We start from the raw sequence: 26070 nt of genomic DNA on the forward strand, positions 1-26070 counted from the left end.
TCTTTGAATTTTATAACTAAAGACATTTAAAATATTAAAATATAAGAATTTTATTTTTAATATTCAAATCAACTTCTTAGTAATTTGACTTATGAAAATCAGAAAGGAAAGAATATAAAAGGACCTCAACAGAGTAATAATTATTTAAACACACAAACATTTCCCTTGGGTTGGTAGTATATGTTTCTTTCCTATTCCAAATGAATCTATAATAAAATATGCTAAAAACATAACTGCTACTTTTTTCTATGTTGAAAATGAGTTGCAATTTATGTTTTCAAGTTCATACTATTTTACACCCTTAGGTATCCATTGGGGTCAGATCTTCATTTGGTGTTTGGATAGCTTCCATAAAATGAGAACCTGATTGACAATGTATAAGCCACTGATCTGTAAGTCCCCTGGTTTGAACAAAACAAATCTCTTTAACAAGTTATCGCTTATGCTGTATTGTAACCCCTAAATACTGACAGTCAACCAGAAATATCTTTACTACTATAGCTGGATTTTACAGGCACAAATTTGCCTTGGCTTAAAAAAGTATTTGGAAGGTTGCAGTTAACTTTGTATCTGAAAGCACCAAACTATCAATGACAGATAAAGGTCCAAGTCTATTTGCTAGGACAAATTTCTCTCCCCAAAATGACCCTGTAAAATTCATATCCATTTTAGAGGAAAAAAATGCTGCTAAAATGTCAGTGAATTTTTCAAATGGATATGGATAAGAATGTTGTTTGTGCATCACCTGATCATAAAGGTGTAAAATGTGAAATGAAATATATTGTGTGATGAACCTACATACATATTCTTAAAGACATCTTGAACCATCATTAAATCATATTACTGTTGATTTTCATTTAAATAAGGGTTGCAAACTGAAATGCCTTCAGGGCCTAAGCAAGTATCACAAATGTAGGAAGGAGTCAGAAACTAAACAATTGAGAAGGGTTGGGACTGCAATTTACAGGACAACATATGCCTCATCTAAAACCATTCAAATTACATTAAAAACAAAATGAAAACTGTGATAACCAAATTAAATGCATCTGGGGGTGGAATTCTTCAAAACCACTAAGAGAGTCAAATTCATGCAAAAGCCTTGGAGATGCATTCCTGCTTTAAACACTGGATATTGAAAGATTGAGGATGGACTAGGATTAAGTGGGAAATTAATTAAACTCAGGCATTCAGAAGTCACAGAAAAGTGTATTTTATAATCCAAAGAACAGCATCAAGACACTTCCTCAGTTTTCCAGAAAGGAAAAAGGAATTGGAACACTGATAGAAATGTTCTTCTGATCCCTAGCTCTAATAATAAAAATCCCATAATCAGAGCTGAAAACCAGGCAACCAATGACATCTGGGACAGGGTTATCAATTTCAAGGTCTTTCAACTTCTCTGTAGTACAGACATCAATGTAAAAAAGAAAAGAAGAACCCATGAAGGACGTGGAAAAGAAAGAAAGAGAGGAAGGAAGAGGAGCAGAAAGACCAGAATTTTTTCTCTGGCACATGAGTTTATGAGAATTGACTGAGACAAATACACCAGATCGAATTTAGTCAGCATTCTGTGCATTGAGACAGTGGAAGCATGTGGTCAAAATTTTCTCCTGTCTGAATGGCCACATCCAATTTATCAGTTTATTTTAACTTCAAACCAATCGAATTATTTTCCTGCACATCTGTTTGATCGCTAATCGTTCCTAAAATGACTGACAAAGAGTTGTCTCCACGGCCTCTCAGCCTGACCCCTGTGGGGATGGCTTGACTGGCTTGGGCTTCTATATATTGGCATTTTACAAGCACGGGTCTCAAATGCGAAGTATCTTATCTGTTATTTCCATATTTCCTGGGTTTTGCGTGGCTACATTTTAGGTGTGTGCAGTACTAAAGAACGTTAGGCAACACAAGTTGAAGCAGTCAAGAGATGTGGTTTTCAGATCCTGGCTCTGCCTCTTCCTAGCTGCGTAGCCTTAGGGAACTTACCTAACCTCCCTGAGGTCTCAATATCTTCATCTGTAAAATGGCCTTGAGCATAGATTTCCCTCAGGGTGATGGCAAGGCTAGCTGCACTAACTAATGTGTGTAAAACAGCTGTGACCCCCTGGAAGTGAGCACTCAGTAAACATGTTCCTTTCCATACTCAACAAGAACCAATAATTATAGCAAATCAACTTCAAGACTTTCAGAACAACCTCACTGATTACTAGGATCAATTCAACTGCTCTCTCTACTTAGAAATTAAGCCCTTAAACAAAGAAAGTTTAGATCTATGCCTGAGTGGAATTTGAGAATTCAATAGCCAGCCAGGATCAAGGGCAACAGCTCTTAAAAACATGAAGACCATAAGGGCCTATGTGTCTTGGTAGTTAGGTTACAGAAGCTTCTTAAAGAGGAGTAATGCTTTCTGCAAGGAAGACAAAGGTAAGGTTCTGACCACAGCTCAGAGAAATAAGAAACTTCCAGTGAAAGAACTGCTTTTCAGCTGGGATTGCCAACTAGCTATATGACTGTTTCTGGTCACCAGCGATAAAGCTGTGCCTAAAATATGCTTACTGCATTCAAAAGCAATCAGCAAGAGACTTATTATTTCAATTTCATGGTCAGAAATACCAAAGGACCCTTGCTCCCCCAGTCAAGTGAGTAAGTGCTGGCAAATTACCAAAATCTAAATTTAATAAAATTGTATTAGTCACCTTCCAAGGTGTCATCTCAGAGTGATGCTGAGATCAAAACCCTGATTTGAACATGTCAAACCAATTGCAGGATGCCAGGTGGCTTGTGAGTTGAAGAGAAGCTGTTGACATGAGGGTCTGTGTAGCTCTGTTGGTAAAGAAAAAGCATTTTGCCTCTTAGGAGTCAAGACCCAGGCATACCCTTCTTGTCCAAATACATTGTCTGCCAGACCCTGTGCTATATTTTATGTTTGTACATAATTGCCAGCACACAGCAGTCAGGGCCCAATAAATGTTTTAGGCTATTGCTCTATACTGTGGTCAAGCAAAATCTTTAAGAACAATGCCCTCATAACCAGGATGAAGAGCAAAAACAATGAATTTCAGGGTCAGAAAAAAAATTGTCTCTGTCCTCAGCTTTCTAATCTGAATAATGGAAATAATGATAACTGCTAAGCCAATAATAAAAGGGTAGTTTTAAGGGTATAATTTTGTAACACATGATAGTATGCCACACACTGTAAGTCACTATACACTCTACAAACACAACATTTAGTTAACAAATATTGATTATGCACATACTATGTGGCAGGCACATTTCCATGTTCCTGGGACAAATCAGAGAACAAAAAAGAACTAAATGTATGTTCTTATGGAACGCATAATCTAGCCAGGGAGACAGAAAACAAGCAATAGACAGATGTTTAAAAAATAATATGTCACCATTGGTCAAAAGGAATAAGTATAATGGAAAGAGAAAAAGAAAAAATGGAGGTAAAGAGGCTTAGGAGTGTGGGGCTGGGGAGGTGGGTTTGCAAAATAAACTAGGAATGTCAGGCTCGGTAGGGTTAGTCTCTTTGTGAAGGTGACACTTGAGCAAAGACTGGAAGGTGGTGAGGGAGTTGGAATTGCAGACATTTGTGGGAGAGCTCTGCAGGTCAGACAAATAGCCCCAAGGTAGGAGCACATAACTATGTGGGTAAGTGGGGGGAAGAGTGGTCATAGGTGGAGAGATACCATGGTCCAGATCCTATAAGGCCCTGTAGGCCTTTGTAAGGACTTTAGCTTTTACTCTGAGTGGAAGAGGAAGCCATTGCAGCGTTCGAATAGAGGAGTGGTGTGCTCTGACTGTTATTTTGGAGGATCATTGTTTTTGTCTGCAGTATTAAAAGTCAACTGTGGAGGGGGGCAAGAGTACAAGATCCCTACTACACCTCCAGTTGGAGGTGTTGAGTAGACAGTTAACTATGTGAATCTAGAGATCAGAAGAGAAGTCCAGAGGTAAAAATTGGGATGCTGGGGCTTCCCTGGTGGCGCAGTGGTTGAGAATCTGCCTGCCAATGCAGGGGACACAGGTTCGAGCCCTGGTCTGGGAAGATCCCACATGCCGCGGAGCAACTGGGCCCGTGAGCCACAACTACTGAGCCTGCGCGTCTGGAGCCTGTGCTCCGCAACAAGAGAGGCCGCGATAGTGAGAGGCCCGCGCACCGCGATGAAGAGTGGCCCCTGCTTGCCACAACTAGAGAAAGCCCTCGCACAGAAGCGAAGACCCAACACGTCCAAAAATAAATAAATAAATAAATAAAATTAAAAAAAAAAATTGGGATGCTATCAACATGTAGATGGTAATTAAATCCATGAGACTAGACAGAATCACCAAGAACATGAAATAGGGTAATGAAGAGACCTAAGGACTGAGCCATGGGAAACTCTGATGTGCAGTTTGTTGGAGATGCTAGGTGGAACCAGCAGAGGAGACTGAGAAGGAATAGCTAGTGACACAGAAGGAAAATCAGGAGAATGTGGTGTACTGGAAGCCAGGTGAAGAAAAGTTTCAAAGAAGAAGAACCAACTCTGTCAAATGCTGACTGTAAGTCAAGTAAGATGAGAACTACAACTGACCATTGGATTTAGCAATATGGTTCTAAGTAAGAGAGAATGGTGTGAAGGACATGTCTCTAACCTTCAGTTCCAGATGTACGAGGATTGTGGAAGAAAAACTAACAACAACAACAAAAACCCACCCACTACCTGAGAGATATTGTAAGGAAAGCAGCTTTCTCAGGGAAAATCCAGGTTTCCATTAGAGTATCAAAGGTGAAGGGAGTGTTCGGAGAAGTTGAGGATTCAGGGGATTTTGTTGACTACAGACCGTGAATTCCAGAGGGCGCAGTGGAAGGATTTCATGAATTGGAATTGGTGGGAGAGGGTCCGAGGCTGTGCAGAGCCTTGTGAGACTTAAAGTGACAGATAGGAGGGGTGACTGGGTTACTGGGCTTCTTTTGATGAGTGACCTAGACAGAGATAATGGTTATAATGTGATTAGCCCTAGTAGATTCAAGCAGAGCATGGTGGCAAAACAGTAAGTGTGAGGAGATCAGGAGGCGTGGATGTCTTGACCTCCCTCTAGACCCCTATTGGCAGAGGCCAAGAGGTCTTGGGAAGCTGTGGAATGTCTAAATCCAGAGCCATGAACTCAGCCTTGACACTTATGGATGGAGGTGAGACTTCTAAGGAAGCTGGATTTTGCTGTAACTCACAATCCCTTCCTTTACCCCTGAGGAGAGTCAGAAGGCTGAGAGGAGGCACAGGCATTGTCCTCATTTGAGGGTTCCCTTTAGACCTCTCTTAAGAGGGGAAAGGAATTACCACAAATATTTGGACTCTCTTTTGTCCCTTCTTGATGGAACTGAGGACTTCTGGGGAAGCCAAGTATGATTTCTATCACTATGGTAGTGATCTAAGACCTTAGAGGAAGTGTGGCTTCAGGAAGATGTAATTAGTTGAAGCCATATCACTAAATAAATAGGATAAGAAGGTGTGGGCTGGGAGAAGATAATGGACATTCATTGAGTGACTATTATGTGCCAAGTTACCATACATTCATGTAACATTTCATGTAATCTTATGGTTATGGTTAAATAAGATTAGCCACCTCATTTATAAACAAATAACATGCTTGTGCCACTAACTCTGGGATTTGTGATCTGGTGTGATTCTATTGTGAAGATTTTTTGGGATCAACTTCCATATATATTTCCATTTTTTTTCAGTGATATATACTATATATAGATAGTATGTCTAATTCCAACTATTTCATGGAGCTGCTATATGTTTTTATTAATTATTCAAAAGTAGCTAGTATATGGGCTGATTTTTGGTATGTTTGCTCATTGATTGAATGCTTCATTAATTCAGTCTCTTTTTTCATTCAACAAATATGGGTGTTTGCTTATATAAAGCACCATAAAGTCCTTCCATCACACTTTCCATTAGCTGTCCAACTTGGTTCACTGAATCTTATTTCATCTTTAATGTAAATTTTTTTACATGTCAATTCTAAATGCCATAAATTCCTTAAATATTATAGAGTTAGAGAAAAGAGACCCCTTTGAATATTTTAAACTATTGGGTCTGTAATGTATTTATTTGAAACATTGAATAGAGGTTTATATTTTAACAAGTTAATTCTGTAAATGGGTTTATTCATGCTACCAATGCTACCAAAACTCCAGTGCAATGATTAAGAGCTTTTGTTAGGCAGATTTAGGATCTTGGTTTCACATATACTAGCTGTGTAAATTTGTGCAAACTTATGAAACTCTCTAAGTTTTAGTGTCTTCATTTATTAAATGTTAATAACAATAATGCATACTTCACAATATTCCTGTAAGGATTAAAAGAGGTAATGAGTGAAAACCTCTAACACAGCATCTGGAATATATTAGAGGTTCACTAAATGCTGTCTAATATTATTATTATTATTATTAATTCAAAACACTGTGAGCAATATTAAAGTGAACGAGACCTGATCCCTAACACCAAAGAGCTGAAAACTAGACATGTACAAATAATCACTATAGCAGGCAATGTAAATGACATAAAAAAGGTCTAAATCAAGTACAGGAGAGGAATAAATCACTTCTTGCCTGGATAATCAGGCAAGATTTTGGTTGAGATTGATCATTAGTTCACAGTTCTTGAATCAAACATTGGCCATAGGTTGAGGGAAAATTAAAGTGAATCTAGGAATTCGAAGGATGATGGTAAACTAACATCAAGGAGCCATCAAAACAGTCTAAGGAAGAATTGTAGTTTCCAGGGGCAAAGCCAGAATCCAATGCTAACTTATGAAGATAGGTAGTTTTAAGAACTGAATGGAATGAATTTTGGAATCACAGTTATGAGCAAAGCCAGATTAAGAGCACACAGAAGCAAATAAAGCATCAAGATTTGTTGTGGACTTAAAGGCTTGGATGCCAGAACTTATTTTTAGCACTAAATCTCCTTGCATAGTTTTCTTTTTACAAGAGCAAGAACACACCTTCACAGCCACATTGTCCCTTGTCTCTAAGAACATGCTCTGCCATTGGCCAAGCAGAGTTTGAGAAAAGCGATGTCTATAGGGAGGAAGGCTTCCAAGTGAGGGCAGGGGCACAAGCAGTGGTGCAGAGGTGGGAAGCCCTGATGGGAGAATGGTCATTCTATTGTACTTTGTAGAATTTTGGAATACACTCAAGAAAGAAAATCCTCTATGTAAAGCAATGACTATTTGGGGCAGAGTGAGATTTTAAAAACTAATTCGCAGTTTGTCTTTGCCTTACTTTTTAATTCAGAGTTGCACTCTGTAAAGACTGTTCTGTGCCATTCTCTCAGCCCTCCCTGCCCATTAGATGCTGTTATTTTTGTCTTGGGCTCATTAAACAAAGTACTGGCAGGGTATGGGCTCTGGCTTCCCTTGAAAGTGACTTCATCTATTGTAATCATGTTGTGTGATAATGGAACAGTAAGCTCTCTGTCAGAGCCCTGAGTCCTAAAATAGAGCGGCAGGACCTCGCTTACTTAGCCTGAGCACGTCACCATTGTATTGTGGTTCTGACAGCGCTGGCAAGGAAACCCAGAGGTGGGGCTCAATCCGTTTGTTCTCATCTCAAAGAATTTATAATATAGTAATAGTAGCTAGAAGCACTCCCAAAGGAAGCAGATGCTCAGATAGAACCTAGACTTTATTTCAAAGATGCAGGGCACAATGACTAGCTGATTAGAAAGCAAGAGAAAACTCACTTAAGCTTGGAGACTGGATTGCCTCCTGGTTTATTAGAGCACAGGCCCTGGAGTCAGACCAACTTGGAATAGAATTTTAAGTGTCCCACCAGGGACCTCAGGTAAACTAACCATCCCCTCAAAACCTCACTTCCTTATCTGTAAAATGGGGAATTGCTAACACCTATCTCAAAGGGTTATTGCTGAAAAGATAAAGGATATGATGTATAAGAAGCACTTAGCTCTTACTTCGCATACAGTAAATACTCAATAGATTGTTGCTAGTATTCATCAATAGCCCCAAGAGTCCTATATTGCAAAAAGAATCAATACTATATCTGTTTGATGAGGCTGGAGTTTTATACCTTTAGTTCAAAGGAGTTAACAGTTAGTAAGGTTAAATGTCCCAGAAAGTGGTTTCCCAAAGGCTGGAGGGCCCACCAAAGCTCTCTGTGCTCCCTCTGTGATGATCTCCACCCTCTTCTTTATCTTTCATGTCCCCATAGCCCGGTAGTACTTTTCCACTGGCATAAAGGGCCAACAATCTTGGCACTTTGAGTTTTAAGGTCACCAGGGGTATTGGGTCCCAACCTCCTCAGATCAGAACAAGAACAGACCTGGCCATCTACAACAAAGTTAATGACACCACACCCTCTAAGGGACCCTCGTGTCCAGGAAAATCAAGCACTGCAATAAAAAGAGCAGTGAATTTAAAGAAAAAAAAAAGGCCCTAGAAGAGCATATAGAATAGTTTAGATGATCAGAATTGCCTGGGTACTTATTTAAAAAGCAGATTCCCAGACTTCCACTTCAGGCTACTGAATCAGAGCCTCTGGGGTCATGGACTCCCAGACCCTATATTTTAGATAGGCCTCCCCCCAAGTGATTCTGGTTTAGATGGCCCTCATTCTCCACTTAAAGGATCACTGGTTTGAATAAAGCTTAAATGTACTGGGGAAATCTGAGAAATTGCTACTTACAAAGAAGCCCAAATGGCTGGAGTCATTAAGGAAAAAATACAAATGAAAAAGAATTCAGCCTATTTCAGCTAAAGTAATGTAGGTTAGGGAAAAGGTGGGTTTTTTAGTAAGCCGAAGTTGAATTTTATTATTATTTAGAATAGTGAAAGACAATTAATCGATTTGGCTGCAATATCTTTTTGGACTCTCCTGCAAAAGACAGTCATTGACATTTAGATATGTCAATTTTATTCATAAGGAGCAATTATATAAGGCAATTTATTTTTCTAGGTCACTCATGTTTTAAGACATCCAATATTTATCAACTCTTTACAGTGCAAGTAGTAAAAAGCAAATTAAAACAAATAAGAAATAAGAGCTGACTGGTTAGTCAATCTTCTTTTTCCATGATTAAAATTAAAATTCTAGCAGGACCTAAGATTTCTGTATGCTTTAGCCTAGGGAATTTGCATCTTCCGGTTCTTTTGCCCTGTTTGATTCACCTCTGTTGCCAGCACAGCATTATTTATTTAATTTTTTCAGGATTGCCATGTGTTTATTATGAGGATTTCCTTTTAATTGCTTGAATACAATCCTCTGCTTCAGCCAGAGCACAAGACAGTAGATAACAGTATTCATTATCATCATTTGTGGGTGAAATTTGGACACTGATTTGGATACGGCAATGGGAGCAATGTTATTTTTCCTTAAAAACAATGACATTTCTGTGATTTTTTTTTTTTTTTTTTACTTACTTTACTGGGGTTGAGGATTTTTTTTTTTTACGTGTAATGATAAAATATTGTGATAGATGGCAGTTTTTCTCTCTTAATTGCACTAAAAGCAAAACACTTATTCCTAAGGAATGGTTGTGCCTTATACAAATACAAATCTTTTTCTTTTCAATATAGAGTAAGCCACTCTCCATTTAAAGGATCAGCCCGCGTACAATTACAGTCCCTGGTAGTCTGCCAAACACAATAGGGCATTAATTAACATGTGCTGGGGGATTCATCAACATGCACAGTGGTAGCCAGCAATTGGAACCTTTATTTTTCCCCTCCCCTTTCCTCTCTACGTTGGCAGAATTCACGAAAGATCTACTCTAGTATGTAAATCAGTTCTTGCTAAACGCCTAGTAATGGAGTTCCTTTATTTTTCAAAGCTGTTGTCAGAGCTACTCACATATCCTAGAAAGACACTTAACTCTGTCTTTCTCATGTTTAAATTCCAACTACAGTGGGCAAAAATAACATATTTGTTTACCTGTCATGAAGACTGCACTGTAAATAAATCATCTGATAAATTACTCTCCCAAAAAGAACAGAATGAGATTCATTTCCCTTAATGTTGTACCGGTGGGGATGGCAAGATGACTCTCCCGTTACCCCAGGGTGACAGTTCGCTGGCCTGCTAACTTCCGTGGATGCTGAGAGATGCACGCAAGTTATCCTGTATCTAGCATCTACCACCTGGCATGAGCAGGTGAAAAAAATGAGTAAATTTGATTTTAATTAGTTCTCTGGTGGGTCTTTGGTCTCAGTCTTACCTTGTTAAGCCCTTGCTAACTGACTTCAGTCCCTTTTGCATGTTCTTTGGGACCAAAGGCATGGATTAATCACTCAGACCTCTATGAACCCAATTTTGGACAACAGAAAACCTGTCCTCTTGAAGTGAAAGTGGAATCAGGGGAATGGAAAAGTGTGTCCATATTTCCCACTTCTGAAAAAATATATATACATGTTTCAATTTAGTTTGAGATTTAGACTGTAAAATCTGTGGCTAGTTCTTTTTTTTTTAATGAAATAATATATGTAAAGTGCTTTGCAAAGTACCTAAAGTAAACGCCTAGGAAATTATTCCTGGAAGTGGTGGCAGAGGTGTTGTTATTATCATTTATTGTCTTTTATAGTCCAGAAATCACTAGTGTTACAAAAAGCACAATGCAATTTTTCTCTTTTAATCATTTTCAATATATATCAACAAAACGCCTAGTTTGGGCATGTAGAGGAGACACGGAATTTGAAGATGGGGCTTGATCCTCTCAGCCACTCCATAAATGTGTGCCCTGTGTGTGATCTGAGCTAGAGAGCAGCAGTTTAGTGATTCCGATGTCTTAGGAGTTGTGCAGACCTGGTTTCTAGCCCAGTTCTACCACTGTGTGACCTTGAGCAAATTCTTTAGCTACGCCGGGCTGCAGTTTTTGCTTTTGTGAAATGGGAACAGCTGTAAGGATTCAGTGAGACCATGTGTGGCAATCACTTGGCAGCATCCGGGCACACAGAAAGGACTCAATAACTGGTAGAGACATACCCTTCACATACCAGAAACCTCCCTTCTGCCATGCGGAAAGACACAGGAAGTGTGCTTTGAGCCTGCTCAGGGTGAGACTGGCTCCTTTCCCTCTGGCAAAGAGCAGGGGCTCCTGGTCCGCCCGTTCTCAGGCTGAGACAGCAAGCCGAATGGTAAGCATCTATGTTCCTGCTGCTTCTCCTTGATTTTTCCCCCCAGATTTACACTGTAGCATTAGTAGTCAATGAGAGTCAGATAATTAAAACTGCTTTTGTGAGAAAAAAAAAAAAAAGCAAAACCAATCATTTTAATAAATAGGAAGTTCTGAAATATTAAAATCTAAAACAAGTGAAAAATTATCTCTGTAAATACACATTTTTCTCTTACTAGAGATTTCTAGGTAAATATTTCTGTTCTATGAGCCTTTATGCTATCATGGATTCCAGCATGATTTTTTTTGTAAATTTCTCTTTGAAATGCTGGAATACGGGGGGGGGGGGGGGGGGGGGGGGGGAGGCAGTGTTCATGCTATAGTTCCTTGAAGTGTGAAGAATTAGTTGTAACATCCTATAAATTGTTTTTAATTGAGAACATTTTGGGGGCACTTAGTACAAATGTGTTGATATGTTTCCTTGGATCCATTTTGCCCTACAGACCTATTTATATCGTATTTGATTTGTGAGATATTAAATAATTTATATGTCCGGTTTACTCTTACACATAGCAAGAAATTAAAGGGTAATTTTACTGTATTGAATTTTACAGGCTAAGAAATACAACTGAACTTGGATTTTATGTGGAAAAGAGGTCATAAGCATGGGAGCGTCTACACTCTGCACCTCCTGCTACTATGGGGGAGTCAAGTTAATTCCACGGGAAAAAACTTTCAGAGGAAGACAGTTATTCTTACCTGAAAAAACAGAGTATCTATTGCGCTTCATATTTGTTGCTTCATTTTAAAGAAATAGATAACTGCTCAATTCCTTATTGAGACAGGGCAGACATACATAGGGCATACTTCATTTTAAAGGATATGGAAATTTGGGCATGTGTTTTTTTAAATTGAGAGCATATAAGAAGTCTGTCTACATGGCTCTTCTGAAATTGCAATTTCAGCGTTAATTGAAGAGACATTTGTAAGAACAACCACAGAGGCTGTTCTTCTTTTCTGGGTTGGGGAAAGCCTCAGAAAAGCACCCCTCCTGTGTGTAGTTGAGTCTTGAGGGATTTGGGCTAAAGTGAGATAGGAGTGGAGTGGAAGAGTGCCAGGGCAACAGAACTTGGACTTTTTCCTCTGACTGCTGCTGTCCCTTTATGAAGAGATGGTTATGGACATTTAAAGTAACCATAATTCCCTGGTCTCACCATGTTTGCTGAGAACACTTATTTATTATAAATGCTAACATGGAGTTTTCTATGTGCTACGCACCCTTCAGATCACCTTGTAAGCAATAACCCATTTAGTCTTCATAACGACCCTATGACTCATGTACCTTTATTATCATTCCCAGTTTACAGGTGAGTGAACTGAGGCATTGAACGAGTAAGAAACTGGCCTAAGGTCTCCCAGCTAGGAAGCAGTTGAGCTGGGATTACAATCCCAGACAGATTGGCTCCAATTTCCATGCTTTTAATCAACAGGCCATCCTGCTTCTCCAGCAAGGTATTTTAATCTTTTTTTATTTTTCAATGAAAAATGGAATCGAATGGAGGGAGACGATGGGCGGCAGAAGAAGGGAACCTACAGCAGCCTGTCACCCATTGAAGGCCACCAGCATGCGTATCTGGTGTCCATTCAGGCCCAAAACTGAGGCTAGGACTGATTGCAGCAAACTCTTACTAATTCAACAAGCAACAAACCAGAATTCAACAACCTTAATTAATTGACTTGTGGTTACATTCTTCCAGATTATTCAGTATTTTGTAAAGAATGCATAACATCTAATCAGTTAAGGACTACCAGTGACTTTGAATTACATATTATTTTGAATAAATCAGCATTGGCTTAACAAACCTTTATAAGTTATTAACGGCTATATCTTTGTTGGTATAAAAAAACATGATTGGACTTCCCTGGTGGCGCAGTGGTTGAGAATCTGCCTGCTAATGCAGGGGACACGAGTTCGAGCCCTGGTCTGGGAAGATCCCACATGCCGCGGAGCAGCTGGGCCCGTGAGCCACAATTACTGAGCCTGCGTGTCTGGAGCCTGTGCTCCGCAACAAGAGAGGCCGCGATAGTGAGAGGCCCGCGCACAGCGATGAAGAGTGGCTCCCACTTGCCACAACTAGAGAAAGCCCTCGCACAGAAACGAAGACCCAACATAGCCATAAATTAAAAATAAATAAATGAATAAATAAATAAAAATTAAAAAAAAAAAAAAACATGATTGATATCAGTTTATTTTAAAATGGCTGTAATTTGAAGCAATTGCCAAGATCTCCCATGGTTTTTTTTAAAGATCCTGGAAGAATAAATTATTAAGCAGCCAACTCTTTGTGCTACCATCTTTACTCCTCACTGGATTACCCAGAGTCAGTTTTAAGGACTGGAAAGAAATGAGAGAGGGGAAAAGAAAAGGATAGTTTTACGAGAATTTTCCCCATGTTTTTTAAGAACACTTGTTCTGAAAATATTACACACAGCTAATATACAATACCATGGCATAGACCCAATAATCTTCCACGCATATGTAGCTCTGTGTGTGTGTGTGTGTGTGTGTGTGTGTGTGTGTGTGGTATGAGTGTGTAAAAGATAATCTTGCCAACTACCAATGACATACACACATAAACGCCATATTCAGAACTAAGACCTCATGATCTGAAATAATTTAACTTTCTTAGATATCTAACTTTTGTGTTCTCAGCAAAGACCACTAAAGTAAGGTTAGGACTACAAAACTCAGGAGAACTGGAGTCCCATATGCCGTTTTCACAGGCTTGCCACATGGTAAGGACCTCTTCCTGCCCCTTCCCCTCTTCCCCCACCTCACTCACACAAGCATACGTGTGCACACACAGACACACATTCACGTACTGATGCTGCATTTATAAACCACAGTCTGTCGGAGAATGAAGAACGGTCGTCAGTTAACTGAGTATTTTTGTCTACCCTGACATGTAACAATTTGTCTCATTATATTCTCCCTGCCATTAGAGAGGCCAAAACCATCAGCAATTAAACTGACTCCTTTTTTTTTTTTTTTTTTTTTAAATCAAATTGCCTACTGTTCCGGACTAAAGCCACCTGCTTTGGCAATGGCCGAACGCTGCCCGTGACCCATTCGGAGGCTTCTCTTTCCTTGCCCCCTCCTTTCCAGGGTACCCTCACTGCCTTCCCTGCATTCCCTCTTGCAACCATTGCTTTTGGAGTGGGGCTCTCAGCCTCCTCTCTGTGGAACTGAAGTTCACATTTCTTATTAACCCATTGCCTCTCTGACACATTTTGGTGGAAAACCTCTTTCTAATTCCTATTAAGTATAAATTACTGTATAGCTCACAGGGGACCCAAACTAATTTGCAAAACTCTGCAATCCTCAGTGGCCTTTCCTGTCAATAGGGTCGATGAGCCCTTGTGCTTGGTGAGTGAGGGAGGGAGGGGGGATGATATAGTAAGACAGCTTGAGGTGCTCTCCTTCCTCTTCATGTATTTAATATTTACCTTATTGATACTGCAATGGACATAGTTCTGAGACTTCTAAGAGATCCAGTGCAGCACTTCCCGTGCAGAGGGAGCTCGGTACCGACGCCAAATACAAAGCACCGTGGTTACTTTCAGACACATAGTGATGTTGTGCTGGAAAACTGAGTTTGAGGGCTACATTCAGATCAGAGGCAGGTGACAAATGTTGGCACAGATGATTTATTTCTCTAAAGGAATTTACCTTGACACATGTGAGTTGGGAGAAGGAATGGGAGAAGCAGTTTCTGGGTATTGTTTTGTTTTTCTTTCTTACCAATAAGTATTTTTGAAGGTGTCTGTAGCAATCACCTTTGACACTTTTTAGTGAATCATTTGGTGGTCCCATTCAAAGTTTTAAAATACTTCTGTATAAATCTGATGCTAAATGCTTTATTGTCATTCCTTGATTAAATGAACAATATTAAAGAAAGTAGAAGAAACTCTTTGGAGTCTTCTCTCCCATTGACATTCAAGGGCTTTTCATGTGTAAGATCCATCAAGGTTAATGAAAGTTACCCCTGCAATTCTTTAGGAACCGGTGGGAGAATAGATCATTTAATTTCTCTTCAGATGGCATCATCTGATGCCATCCCCACATGGAGTACCTGATCTGTTGGAGAAGTGAAGGATGCAAGTTGGATGAACTGGAAGCTGGCATACACAGTGGGTCATGTAAAACTGAAATTAACTTTTCTATTTCTATTTGCCATCTGCCTAATTAACGTTATGTGACCAAACTACCAGAATGGAATATTATTTAAATCTTTTCACCTCATTGGAACATTTACTCTGCCCTCACAAAGCAGAGTGAATTGAGAGGCAAAACCTGAAGATACTTGCTTGGCCCGAAATAAGTAACAAAATAACATTTCTTTTTGGAAATCGCAAGATTTTAAAATTTTAAATGGAAAAGCCAAGCTATGTGTTCCTGGCTTTATTTTATTTAAAGTCATATTTCATGGGGCTCTCCTGGTGGCGCAGTGGTCAAGCATCGCCTGCCAATGCAGGGGACACAGGTTCGAGCCCTGGTCCGGGAAGATCCCACATGCCGCGGAGCAACTAAGCCCATGCACCACAACTACTGAGCCTGAGTTCTAGAGCCCGCGTGCCACAACTACTGAAGCCTGCGCGCCTAGAGCCCGTGCTCCGCAACAAGAAAAGCCACTGCAGTGAGAAGCCCACGCACCGCAACGAAGAGTAGCCCCCCACTCACTGCAACTAGAGAAAGCCCGTGTGCAGCAACAAAGACCCAACGCAGCCAAAAATAAATGAATAAATAAAATGAAGTAATATTTCACCATGTCTGATAGTCATCCCTGAACATTTGTGCTTAGTTATCATGAATGAAAACTGTTCTCTCAGTGCACAAACACTGGATTGGAGGGATCATTAATTTGATCTCATAAGGTGACCAAAATAATCATTGTCAGCGATCTTACTTGACTCTTCAACAGAAAACATGACTCACATACTATGCCTACAAAGTATGCATAAAAATGCATTAAGACCTTTGCACCAAGTTCATCAGAACCCAAAATTGGTTGACAGCATTAGAAACTGCTTTTGCCAAGATCTGAAGCCTATCAGTCAAGTCAGAGGAGATGGTTTCTGAGCTTATCTGAGCTCTCACGATGGCCTGTGAGGCCCCACTTGATGTGGCCTGCCACCCCACCCCTGCCCAGTTATCTACTCCTTCCCGCCTCTCTGCCTTCCTGCAGTCACCCTGGATCCTTCCTGCTCCTCCACACGCCAAACACACTTGTGATGTCAGGGCCTCTGTACTTGCTGTTTCCTCTGCCTGGAAAGCTTCTCCCCCTGTATCTTCATGGTTTATTCCATCAGCGACTTCACGTTTTTGCTTAAAGTCATCAAAGATGTCTCCCCCATCATCATTTGCAAAAGAGCACCCCACCATCACCCTCTGTCCCCCTTCAACTGCTTTATTTTTCTGCCCATCACTTATCACCATCTGATATATTATATATATATATATATATATATACACACACACATATATACACACACACACTTTTAAAAAATGTCTCCTTCCATATTCCCCACCACCAAAATGTAAGATCTACAAGGGTTCTTTTTGTTCACTGCAGTTTCCTCAGCCCCCAGAATATTGCTTGGCCCATAGGAGACCCTCAATAGGTATTAGCTGAAAGAATGAATGAAGGGTTTCTCCTTTGACCCATTCTTAACATCAGCCATATCATTCTCCAAAAACTGTACTTTAGGGAGGCAGCATAGTTAATGGCAAGAACTTGACTTTGTGGATTGAGACCTGAGCTTAAATCACAATTTTATAATTTATAGATTATGAAAACTGGAACAAGATAGATAATAACTCTGAGTTTAGCTTTCCCCATCTGTAACATTGTTATGGTAATATCTATCTTACTGAGACATTTAAAAAATGTAAATCAGTGTCTACTACACAGTCACTTTTAATATATATGTAGTTAAAAATATTGAAACTTCATAATCTAGTAGGCATGAATTCTCTTGTATAACTTGTGGAGTTTAAGAATTGTTGCTTTTAAAATTCTTTTGCTAAAGCAGATAAAACTGCTTCAAGTCCCTTCTTCATTGGATAGAAGGAAAGTCAACATTAGTGACAATTTGGGAATCTCCTACAACTTGGGTCATGTAAGAATTCCAGGGTCTTACTCGCTCCAGACTGTTTAATGAAGTGCCTTCTGGCCTTCCATCCACACTAGCCCCCTGATAGGTTCATTGCCTGAGACAGCAAGGTCCCTTGAAGACAGGTAGCTCCACTGCTCCAGATTGGAGACTGAGGACCTAGTGTCCACCCTCTCCAGGTTCCGCCATAACTGCTTCCGTCTGAGGTCTAGACACCTCTTTGTGATGCTTCATGAGACCAAATCTCTGTTCCGGTCACTTGGAGAACTAGCAAGACCCTAGCCCCTTCCTTGCCTTTTCTCTCGAAAAACTCTTCAAGCCTCTCTCAATTCTTCAATTAGCTCACGTTGGACACTCCTAAACCTTGGGGGGTCTCCTGCCTATTGGCAAGTACAGACCCATCATGAATAAGAGGCTGAGCTTTTTTAAACCAAAGTCCTGGGTGAGATTGTCTTTGGATTCTTGGATATTTAACAACTCTTAGTCACAGGAAGACAAAAAGACTTGGCGATTTTCTTAAGGTGTGTGAAGGTGAAATATGTATATCAGTAAGAATAGAACACAAATAATCCCATTAATTATCCTGCCAAAATTGAATCCAGTCAGGATTCTGGAAAGTGCGGATGATACACTAGGATCTCTTTCATCCCAATCATGTTAAACATCCCATAAAGGAAATTTTACCTGAACTGAGAATTCTTACATGTTTAAGTATCAGGTCCTTTCCAGGCTTCACCGGCCAAAGGGTCAAATCAAGGAACAGGAGACAGAACACCAACAGTAAAACAAGATTTATGGTTGTGATGCCTCACCGGAATAATTGCAGGAGTTCTTCCCTAAGTTACTTCTCTCACAGGTTCTACTTCTAATTACTTTCTTTCAGTGCTGCTTTGGCTTTTTTAGTCAGCTTTTGTTTTCAAGTTCCGGGTACAGAGGTATGTTCTCCCATATTATCTTCTGTGAGGCTATAAAGTGAAGCTATTGAAATGAAGCTGGATGAACGGTATTGCTACTTCTGATTATCTCTGAATATATCTCTGATTCAGAGATAATCATTTATGTAAGCAGCCCACTATTCATGATGCTGTGATTGTCTAAGGGACAGAGGGAGGAATATACTATAATCCAGGAAGGGTGGGAAGTGGGAATCTTACAAAATAATTTGGAGAAAACATCTACCAGTCCTCAGAAGACTATTCATGGCAGGAATAAAATGTGTTGATAATACATCTAGCAAGAGGATATGATGTGGATGAAATAACTCTTCTGGGATAAGAGTGTGAGAGATTCCAGGGGCTTGGGGTTTCCGAGGAATAGAAAAAATCATGGAATTCTTAAGAAGAATGACTATGGACTAGGTATTGGCATCCTCATCAGATGTTTATCTGGAGACCTGAGTAGAAATAGGAATTTCTAGTTGAACTATATTTCTTTGAAGGCAAAATAAGTTTAGAACTACACATGGATGTCCAAATTTAAGGATGTTACATTGAGGCAAGTATAATACATTTCATGACACTGGAAAATATGAGTCATCCAGCCTTTTTGCAGTGTCTGTCAATATATTACCTTCACAGTGATCACATTTCCTTTCCCTTTCTAGATTGTAACCTTTAGTTGTAGCAATTTTAAGTATAAGAAGAACTAAGATTTTGTACACTAAGTTCAACATCTCAAGCCAGAACAGAATATCTAAATTAATGCCACTATTCTCAGATTTTTAGAAAATGGTTTCCTAGTTTTGAAATTGCAAAAGACTAATGCCACATTTCAAAGCTTATACACGAAAATATTTCTATTCTTAATTACAAATGAAAGAACAGCATTTTTTTAATCCAGTTTCCTTAAGAGCATTGCCGTTCCACTGTTCCACTGTCTGCCCACTCCAAATATTGAGTACGAATGTGGAGCCACTAATTTAATTATTTTAGTATCAGTTTGTTTGCTTCAGCTGTCATAAAGGCTAAATATTTAGCAAGTGATTGGACAAAAAGCCACATGATGGGGGCTTCCCTGGTGGAGCAGTGGTTGAGAATTTGCCTGCCAATGCAGGGGACACGGGTTCGAGCCCTGGTCTGGGATGATCCCACATGCTGCGGAGCAACTGGGCCCGTGAGCCACAACTACTGAGCCTGTGCTCCGCAACAAGAGAGGCCGCGACGGTGAGAGGCCCGCGCACTGCGATGAAGAATGGCCCCCGCTTGCCACAACTAGAGGAAGCCCTCGCACAGAAACGAAGACACAACACAGCCATAAATAAATGAATTAATTTTTTTTAAAAAAGCCACATGACACTAAAATGAATAGAACGTGTTTGATCTGTCATTCACCTATGTACACTACAAATAATTGATCTGTTAGGCCATCAGAAGAGTGCTAGCCCACCTTCCAGTTCTATTAATCTTGTGCACAATAACCTGTTTTGCCTGAAAACCATATTGAGCTGAAATTCTTGCTGCCATTTCATCTCTCCCATTTCAATGGTCTCATTTTTTTCAAAACAGAATTTGTTTTATTTTTCATAGCTAAGAGTAAAATAAAATTTAGAAAGAGATCATTTATATCTGTCTTTACTACTCAGAGCTCGAATTTGTAAAGTGTAAGTACCTTTTCCATTAGCTATAAAAGTCCTAGGAAGAGAATTGGATGGAGGTGGGTGGGGCTTACTGAGCATTGCATTTGAATAATGTGATGACACTGTATGTGATCTAATCAATATATTTTACTTCTTATAACTTTTCCAAAAGTCAAAATTTAGAAATAAAATTGTCCAAAACTTAGAAATAAACTTGAAAGTGTATTTCTTAAAAGCCAGAGAAATATCTTTTCATCCAGTTTTGTTACAGAATACAAACAAGATGTCCTTGTTCTGCTTTCAAAGAAATTTAAAATTATTTCTGATTCCATATAACTCAGAAGTAATTCTGAGTATTTTCATAAAATAACAATATGCAATTTCTACTAGACTTAGAGTCACAAAATCACCATTGTTACTATGGAGTTTCTTAATGATTTAGTTTGGTTCCCAAATAGACACGAATACTTGTGTGTGACATAGATTATCTGTGACTTCTATATTCCTCTGATTTCATTCCAACAGGAGAGGGGGAAAAAAGAGAATTCAAGTTCAAGAAAAGTCTTTAGCAGTATAGGCAAAAACAGATAAATTATACGTGAGAAGAAAGAAACAATATTTTATGAGTTTTACAAATCACAGTTCTAATAGACACGGTTTTGCTCAAAAACTCCCAATTTCCTATAGTATCACAACCAAACTCCAAACTCCTTAGCAAAGTCATCAAGCGTCAACAGAATTGTTCACTCTTGACTTCCGTCACTCCACCTCAAGGAGCTTATTTGTACCCAGTCCAGCTCCTCCATATCATACAAAAATGTCCTGCTTTTGCCCACCTTCATGCTTTTCCTCTTGCCCTTGTCCTCTCTGGGATGTATCAGTTGTATCAGATCATTCCTGTCCCTCTTCTACTGCTACCCCAACTGAATGCACCTTTCAAGGCTGTGTTTAAGTGGTTTCTCCTCTGGGAAATCTTCCATAATTCAGCCAGAAGAAATCTCCCTGATTTGTTCTGGTGGAATTTTGTGACTTTCTGTCCTTATTCATCATAGTCTACCTTATATTTTGGTTGTGCGCTTAACTTTTTCATTAGATTGTAAAATTCTTAAGAATAGAGAAGATGCCTTATTCATTTTTTATTATATCGCCCCATGATCCTAGGGCAATACCTGACTGGTAGCAGGAGATCAAGAAATATTTGTTACATTCAACTGAACTGAATTAACACTAACTCCGCAGAGAATCCAATAGCCAAGATTAAATGTTTTAGTGTATTTGTTAAGTAGATTTCTGTCTCTCTGCCTCTTTTCCTTTTAAGTGAATTTGGAATATTTAAAACCACTTAAGGCAAAATTAGAGGTTTTAAAAATTAGTCATGAGGGCTTCCCTGGTGGCGCAGTGGTTGAGAATCTGCCTGCCAATGCAGGGGACACGGGTTCGAGCCCTGGTCTGGGAAGATCCCACATGCCGCGGAGCAACTAGGTCCGTGAGCCACAATTACTGAGCCTGCGCGTCTGGAGCCTGTGCTCCGCCACAAGAGAGGCCGTGACAGTGAGAGGCCCACGCACCGCGATGAAGAGTGGCCCCCGCTCGCCACAACCAAAGAAAGCCCTCGCACAGAAATGAAGACCCAACACAGCCATAAATGGATACATAAATAAATAAATAAAATTAAAAAAAAAAAAAAAAAAGATAATCTTCCCTTTAAAAAAAAAAAAAAAAAATTAGTCATGAGCATATTTCTCATAATATTCTAATCAAACGTAAAGTAGAAAGATAAAATAAGCTGGAATCAGCATTGTATGGTCCTCAAAATATACATTGGGTGTGATTATGAAAAATTACCAGGGAGATGGCTTTGGGGCTAATGATTTCACAAGTTATTTAAATTGTCTGTCATTTAGAAGTGGCGTACCTTGGTGTTCCACCTTGACTGAACTTGAGGCTCTTGTCAAAGGGAACCCACCAATCTGAAGAGGCAAAGTTGTATAACCTCCTTAATAACCCCCCAGTATTTTTCGGTGAACTGTGTTCTTCCACTGGGACAAATGCCTTCTAATATTTTATATATTCCTGGTCAGTGACTTAAAAAAAAAAAACAAACAAAAAAAAAAAAACCTACCCACTTGCAGTCTGCCATTCAAAAGGAATATTTCTGCAAAGAAAAAGATGTGAAAATGTAGGCATTCAAGTGAAAATTCAATCCTTCACAGTACAGAGCCTCTGCGAAGTCTTTTAAATGACCCTTTTTATCACGGTGCCACGTCTGTACCTTTCTGAATAGTGAGACCTGGTAAGAAAAATAGATGTATGTACACAAGTGGTTGAGTAATGTATTACTCATACGCACTTTGTTCTTTTTGGCAAACTGACCTTATCAAAGGGAAGAAAGCTATACATTGTGACAAGCTGAGCCTTACCAGAAAGTCTGAATTAGAAGTGCAAGTCCTCTGTTATCTGGATTAAAATGTGATCAGAACAAAAAAAAAATTTTTGCCATTTAACCTCTTGAGAAGTGGAGATGCCGGGGAATTGAGTTCCTTTTAAACCAAAACCCTTAGATTTCACCATCAGAGATGATTTGCATTAAAAACAATAATAATAATACTATTTTCCTCTAAACCCTTGTCAGTTTTTTTGTAGTGTTCAAATAAAGTGTTAGATTTTTTTTTTTTATTGTCTATACTTTCATAGAGAACTATTATAAGAAGGAGGTGACCAAATATCCTTCCTCACTTCATCCAGGGCAAATACTGTGCCTTGTTTTCTACTTCCATCAATAAATTTTAAGTGGAAAACTAAACTTTTGCATTTATTGTGCAGTAATTAGAAGGCCTTGGCAGTTATCTGAGAAGCCCCTTGGAATTCAAAAATACTCTTTCCTCATGCTGATTTAACCATTTTAGTGCAAATACCAAACTATTTTTAAAATCAGTTAGTGGAAGAATGGTGAACCAAATTCATTCCTTTAAAAATAAACAGACACGTGGGAGTCAAACTTGCTCATCTGCAGATCTTTTTTTTTTCCTTTGTAATAGACAACCCCTGCTCGAGCAAGTACATAAAGATGGACAAACTAATCTGAAACTGATAAAGCCAAGAGGGGAAAAAAATGGCATCTGACATAGCACACAGGCACATAGAACTATTGCTATTTTATCCACATTAAAAGAGTGTGGGGCTTCCCTGGTGGCGCAGTGGTTGAGAATCTGCCTGCCAATGCAGGGAACACGGGTTCGAGGCCTGATCTGGGAAGATCCCACATGCCGCGGAGCAACTGGGCCCGTGAGCCACAATTACTGAGCCTGCGCGTCTGGAGCCTGTGCTCCGCAACAAGAGGCCGCGATAGTGAGAGGCCCGCGCACCGCGATGAAGAGTGGCCCCCGCTTGCCACAACTAGAGAAAGCCCTCGCACAGAAACGAAGACCCAACACAGCCAAAAATAAATAATAAATAAATTTTTAAAAAAAGTACTTATCCCTTTAAAAAAAAAAAAAAGTGTGTATGTTGCTACTGCCCAGTTACTGTGCATGTGAATTCGCCAGATCCAGACGTATTTGCCCAATTAATTACTCTGCTGTTCAACAATGATGGGTAATGGTCCAAGCAGCTGCTGCTCCTCAGATCACCGGTGGAATTCATGCACGCATAATGTCCCCCTTCAGAAAATGATCCCAACAAGCTCTATAATTATTTTTTTCTTCTGAAATAAAGGCATCAATTCAATTATATGTTAAAATAGTTTGTAGGAGAAGAAATGGAAATGAAGCAGGATCTCTCGCTCTCTCTTTACCTTTCTGGGTAGGAAGCTGGAAGGCGAGCTTCCCCCACTCTACTATTCCAGGAGCCAACTTCGATATTAAAAAATAATTGCTGATCAAGATTGTTCATCATTACCCTTAGTCTGTTGGTTTGCAATAGTTTTCTTCATTAATACAGATAAAGGTGTGTTCTTCCACGTTCAATTATATATGCTATCCCTCCGTGCTGGTAGGCAGATGACTAAGCTTATGATGTAGCAGATCAAACAAAGAACCCTCGTGTACAAATGCACAGCAGTCCCATAAACAGGGCTAATTAGCATTGTAATTAACTCACGTGATGACTAAAACAAAATCAGAGTAACCCAAGAATCACTTAGAAAGGATACCAAGTGGTGTGCCGCCTGCCCCCTCCTCTTTGTTTCTAGTGATGGGGGGAGCCCTGAGTCACTCCTCCTCCCAGCCTCCCCACCTTTTCGGGGCGCAAGCCCGGACAGAAAAGGATGCGCAGGGCTCGCCGGTGTCTGCTGTAACGAAGCTGTCCGGATTTTAGTGTAGTGCAGGATGTTGCCCGGATTTTAGTGCAGTGCAGGATGTTACCAGTTAAAGGTAGCTTAGGAAAAAGATCTTCCTCCTTTGCCTTTACTGAAATGGACAGACACAGTTCTCTTTGTTGGCAGGAGAACTGGAAGCAAGAATGAACATGTGGGCTTCTTTTCACAGGGACTTACCTGCTTAGTTACGGGTAGATGTAAGTATAGTACCTGGAGTTCGAGTCCCATGCTTCCACACCGACATCCCTTATAAAATAGAAATCCCTGAATGGGGCCCACAGGCCTCACTGGTTTTCTTGGGAATTTTACATGTAACGGTTAAGGCATCTTGCTACTTGGTAACAGGATTCTTACTAATTTTATCCAATTACGAAAAATAGTTCCAAGGTTTTATCCAGAGCAAGGGAGGATAGACACTACCAATAAAAATCAAAGGGAAAAATGACCATTTCAGGAAAACAAGTCAATATTTGGAACAGCTTAATTCACTCTTTAAATAACTTTGTGTCACCTAAGATTAATAATTTCCTATTCAAGTGTTTTCATCCTTTATTTCATTTGATCCTTACAATGACTCTGCAGAAGAGGTACAGATTTGATTCTCATTTTACAGAATAGGAAATGGGAGGTGCTAAGTGATGGAAAATGCTCTAGTTCAGGGACGCTTCTGTTATGGGAAGCTGACCATGCTTAAAGCTTTCATTTCTTTTAGGTCAGTGAGACTGGTAAGGGTTTTGTTTTGTTTTTTCATTAGTCTTGGTCTAACTTAAACTCAGTCGTTATTTCAAATTTAAATTTTCTGACAAATGAAATTGCCTCCAGTTTGTTGTTATCTTCAAACCTCTCTGAACATATGAAATATCAATCATTATTGAAAAAAAGTAGACTAATTCTATTATAACACATTTCGCATCATATAAAATTGATAACCTCTAAATCACGACATATCCACATTTTTCCAGTGATTAGAATAGGATTTACTGAAGATAGATACTTTACTCCCTTTTTCAAAGCCCAGTGTCTATGTATTTTGAGGAGAATTACATTTGTAATAATAATTGCTACAACTTTAAAGGTATATTCACGTGATTAGCATCCATGACAATATAAAAATTTTGACCTAATGAGTCAATTGGTCATTTGATTTATTGTCTACCTCAGTTTACCCTATTTGATAGAATTTGATCAATTAGTTTTTAAAACAGCAGATTCAGTCCTGCGTTAAATGTAGCTAGCCTAAATGGCAGTATTAGATTGTTGATTCTCAGGATTGATGATGAAAGCTTGGTAAATATTCATAAAATGTGATTTGAGATTTCCTAAAGGATCAATCTGACAGAAATAAAATGGATATATTATTAGTAAAAAACTTATGTTCACATCCTGTGTGATATGTGAGCACTTTTAATTAAGACAGTTTGTTCTTGGTACCCGCCACAAAATTAAGTATGGATGAGCTTGCTGTGAACATAAAAGAAATAATAAAAGACCTAAAGATAGGCATTTGGAGTGACTACTGGGAATCAGACAGCTGATCCAAAGAAAGTACGTATCTTCTGCTTGTGCTGTCTTCTTTTATGGAAAGAATGTGGGAAAATGAAATTAGAAGTACACTGGCTACTATTTAGCCAGCTTCATTATGATACACGGCACAGGAGTAAGTGGGCAGAAGGGTAATCAGTGGTACGTGAAGGTAAGACTGACACAATAGGTTCCTCATACCTCCTCCTCAGTCTTCACATTTATAATAATTGGCATTTAGAAATGGAGAAGGAAAGATTACAATGCAGATTTCTTTTTTTTTTTTTTTTTATTTATTATATTTATTTTTGGCTGTGTTGGGTCTTCGTTTCTGTGCGAGGGCTTCCTCTAGTTGCGGCAAGTGG

This window comes from Balaenoptera acutorostrata, chromosome 2, assembly GCF_949987535.1.
Source record: "Balaenoptera acutorostrata chromosome 2, mBalAcu1.1, whole genome shotgun sequence".
Taxonomy (NCBI): domain Eukaryota; kingdom Metazoa; phylum Chordata; class Mammalia; order Artiodactyla; family Balaenopteridae; genus Balaenoptera; species Balaenoptera acutorostrata.